This window comes from Bison bison, unplaced genomic scaffold (assembly GCF_000754665.1).
Source record: "Bison bison bison isolate TAMUID 2011002044 unplaced genomic scaffold, Bison_UMD1.0 scf7180017864302, whole genome shotgun sequence".
In the NCBI taxonomy this organism is placed as follows: domain Eukaryota; kingdom Metazoa; phylum Chordata; class Mammalia; order Artiodactyla; family Bovidae; genus Bison; species Bison bison.
This window is the reverse complement of record NW_011494874.1, coordinates 514,175-518,639: the sequence shown is the minus strand read 5'-3', so window position 1 is coordinate 518,639 and position 4,465 is coordinate 514,175.

Here is a 4,465-nt window from a genome sequence, read left to right as displayed (position 1 = left end):
CCCCGGCCCCTTCCTTCCCCCCTCCCGCTAGTCCTCGCGGTGGTCGCAGAGACAGGCCAGGCGGGAGCCGTCCTGGGCTTCCACGGCAGGTACCGCACCCCCCGCCGCCCAACACCACCCCCCCCAACCTTCTCCCGCCCAGTCTGAATTGGCGGCGAGCCGCCGACCTTCTTCAAGGTGCCCGCAGGCATCTCCCCGGAGATCTTGGTGCAGAGCGAAGGCACGCCAGAGGCGCAGTCTGGCTGCGGCCCAGCCCGGCGGCACCCTTGGTGCCGTGACCTTGGGCAAGTCCCCGGGCTTTAGGGTCATCTGAGCCAGAGACTCAGCCCCTTCTGGTTGATGAGCGAATACTGACTGCGGCCCTGCTGGGAAGTGCACAGTCTTAGAGCCCCCAGACCCCAGGCCTGGGCTCTCTCTTCCAGGGACAAATCCATCTCCACACCCCACCCCAAAGGTCATCCTCAGAGAATCTCCGCAGGGGCTAGAGGAAATACTCACAAACAGTAAGCACATGTGAGATTTAAAAAACAAAAAAACTCACTGAAAACCAGAATCATGCAAGTGAAAGTAATGACTCTGCCTTCCACTGTCCCCAACGCCCCAGACTGGCACCAGCCAGTGTTGGCTGTGGGCTGGGATGTGGGGAGATAGGCATTCACAGGCCGCCTGCAATTGAGGAGTGCTACATCAGTTTTGGAGAGTAATTTGGCAGTATTTATTAAAACGTAAAATCTTTGTACTCCATGACCCGGCAATCCCACTTCTAGGAATCCAGCCTATAGTCTCATCTCTGTCTGCACACAGGCCAACCCTCTCTAGTAGGAGAAACAGACACAAACAACCTGTATGTGACCGGATGCCCGTCTCCTGGGGGCTGGCCGGGGGTGGGGAGGGCATCACCCCAGTGTGGAATATTATACAGCTATTGAAAAGTGCGACTTAGGGACTTCCCTGGTGGTGCAGTGGATAAGAACCCAGCGACCAATGCAGGGGACAGGGATTCGAGCCCTAGTCCAGGAAGATTCCACCTGCCCAAGGGGCAACTAAGTCCGGGCATCGTAACTACTGAGCCCTGAGAGCGGAGAAGCCACTGCCAGAAGCAGCCGGCGGGCCACGACACAGAGCAGCCCCTGCTCCCTGCAACTGGGGAAAGCCTGAGAGCAGCAACGAAGACCCAGAGCAGCCAAAAATAAATCAATAAATATTTTTTTAAAGGGTGAACTGGCGCTTTTATGGTTAATGTCTATCATATGGTTGCTTTGTGAACAAAGCAAGGAAGGGGGGAAACACTTATCTATGTGTTTATTCAACAAAATCCCTCCAGGACTGCACAGGACTGCTGCTAGAGGAAGACTGTGAGCTTGGCAGCTGTGAGCAAGCAGCCAAGGGAACAAGATATAGTCAAGAACCAGGAGGAGACGGGTGCCTCCGGCGGGGCCAAGCGGCGATCCGTGTGCCGGGGCCTCTGAGGGCGCCGGAGCCGAACGGCGATCCGTGCGCCGGGGCCTCTGAGGGCGCCGGAGCCGGCAGCGATCTGTGTGCGGGGGCCTCTGAGGGCGCTGGAGCACAGGGTGAGCACGTCCCTTTGCCTTTGCCTCTGTGCACCGCCTGCGGTTACCATGGAGGACTCCTGACTCTTCCCTTGCTCAATTTGGCGTGTTTTGACCTGCTCCCAGTCAGCATTTTTTTAGACCCGTAAAGCAAAGCAAGGTAAAAAGACAAATGGCTCTGGACTGGCCAGACAGGTGTTCTTTAAGCCTGAAATTCCTGTGTTCCATGCCCCCTGCTGCCCCTCTCCCTAATTTTAGGAATATCTGCACCTGCCTTCCCCATCTCCCCGTGAACAAAGGCCTGATGGACTCAAGTTTCTGTTTCTAGAAAATGAGCGCTGGCCCTGGAGGCCTACTTGACTTTCAGACCCCAGGGATTGCAGGCGGGGGCGCTCAGGGCTTCCTTCCTCTTTGTAGCCTCAGCAGCTTCTCAGAAGGTCCCCCCCCCCGCCGCCGCCCCCCGCACCTTCAGGCCACCAACAGCATGACCCACTTGGGGGGCGGGGGCAGGGAAAGACCCCGGTTCCCCTCTCTCTCCACAAGCGAGGTCCTCACTAGAGAAGCGAAGACCAGAGGCTTGAGGTCTTGCCCAGGGCCTGCTCTGGGGCTCCAGCAGGTCTCAGCCTTCTGAGATGCATGTTTTGTCCTAGTTTTGCAGATGAGCAAAGGGAAGATGAGAAGTGGGTGATGGGGAACTAGGTCCGAGGTCTGGCAATCCCCCTGTGATCCTGCAGTGCCTGGCCCTGTGCTAACCTGACCCAGGGCCCACCCTGCAGACCTCCAGCTGGCCACGCCTGGGCTGGACTCAGACTGACAACACATGTGGTCAGCAACTGTGACGGGGGAAGAGAGGAGGGGTCTTGGAGGCCTTTAGACCCAAAAGTCAGGGTGAGGCCCCTACTGGGCAGTGGCCACTTGGGAGCCTGGGTGGTCTTGAGCAAGGGAACAAGGAGGGGGGCCCAGGAGGGTACCAGCCTCCACCTCAGCAGAAGAACGCTGCTCCCAGCTAACCGAGCCCTCCCCTGTGGACCCTCCAGTCTCTCCAGGGCCCACAGGAGCCGGTTTGGCAGCGTCTGGGCAAGAAGCTAGGTGACATCATCCGGCCAGTTTATGGTCCAGGTTTCTCAGAAATCACACTTGGTTACACATTAACCACCTGGCCCTGGAGGGGGTGGGGAGCCTCAAAGGAGTCCCTGGCCTTTCATCCACAGGATACGGCCCTGCTCGGCAGGCACAGAGTGGGTCTGGTGGAGGAGGGCCAGGCCCCAAGCAGGGGCTGGGACTTCCTCCTAATGCCCTGTCCCTGAGCTCCACAGAACCCAAAGGGGAAGTTGGTTGGGGTCAGAAAAGGGGCAGGGGCTGCCTTGCGGCCACAGAGTTTGGTGGGGCAGGAGGCTGGGCAGGCCAGGGGAGAGGAGACCTTGGCTCAGAGATCAGAGTAGAACGGCCCTCCCCAGGGGCGTCATCGGCCTCCTGCTCTCCAGGGCCCTGTTCCTGCCTGCTCTCATCTTTCTTCCAATCTGCCTTTGGTTTTCTGAAGCTGAGTTTCCTGTCTTTAAATCCCAGTCCCACTTTGGCCACATTAGCTGTGTAATTTTAGGCAAATTACTTGACTTTCCTGAGTTTGTAAAATGGTCCTTCTCTCACAGGATTGTGGGGAAGATTCAAAGTGATGACACTTAACTGGGCTTACACAGCATCAGTTTTTTTTGTTTTTTTGTTTTTTTTTGGGTTGGGGGAGCAATATATAAACTCTGTCCTAGGCAAAGTACCCACCTGACCTGGCTAATCAGTTGGTGCTTGAGGACTCAGGCTGAGGGCTGAGCAGACTCACAAAAGACGGACAGCCCTGGGAAGGCTGCCTGGAGGAGGGGGCAATGGAGAAACTGGCCAACCAGTCCCCCACAGAAAGGCGATGGGAAGTTGGGACCACAGGAAACCACTGCCGAGTCACCGAGTCCTAATTTAGGCTCTTAGTGTGCACTCAGCCTCTGAGTAGCTGAGAGGCTGGGGAAGAGGAACCCCCAAGAAGTGGAAAGTTGCTGTCTACCAGGAGAGCAATTAAGGGATGATTCAGGCGGGTGCAAAGTCATCTGCAACAAAGGTTGGCGAGCTGTAGATGGGAGTTGGGTTGTCCGAGAGGAGGAGGCAAGGCTGTGATGTAGCCACACGGGCAGCTGGTGGCCAGAGCACTGGCCCCACAGAGAATGGGAGGTCACTAAAGGCCCTCACCTTTCTCTCCTGGGGTTCCAAGACCCAGGCCCACTCAGGGAAGGGTCATGGAAGGGCTAAGGCTAGGCACCTGGGTCTCCATCATGGATTCTGCGGTCCGCAGACACCCTCACTAGCCCCGGCCCCAGAGGAGGGAAGAGTTCAGCGCCCCACAAGTTGGCAGGGCTCTGGGAAGGGACTGGTTCCGCAGGGCCTGGCCACTCCCAGATGTCCAGGATGGAGCAGCCTGGGCCTGGGAAGCGTGGCCAAGGGTCATGCTAGCTGGCTCTGAGTTGGGGCTCAGGCCCCAGCCTGGCTGGGTGGACTGGGGTCTCCATCAAATAAGGCCTGGCCCACGGGGACATGCACACTGGAGGAAGCCGGTCCCTGCCCCCGTGCCCCTCCCCCGCACACACTCCGCCCAGAGCCTGGCTCTGACTCAGCCCCGCTGAGACACAGCAGGGCTGCAACTTCCCTGTTTCTGCCGGGCCCTCCATCTGGCCCGCCCCGCTCAGGCCGCTCTTCCTGTCCTCACTGACCCGGCCCCAAGAGGAGCCCCAGTGCTCAGCGCACCCTGGGTTCCAGGAGGGGACGCAGGGCTCCCTCCGTCCTGGAAGCGGCTTCCGCACTCCGGAGAACGTGCCCGTTTCAGGAGCGCCCAGGCCTGGGTCTAAGGCCGCTCCTGGCCACCGTCCCCTGCTGCT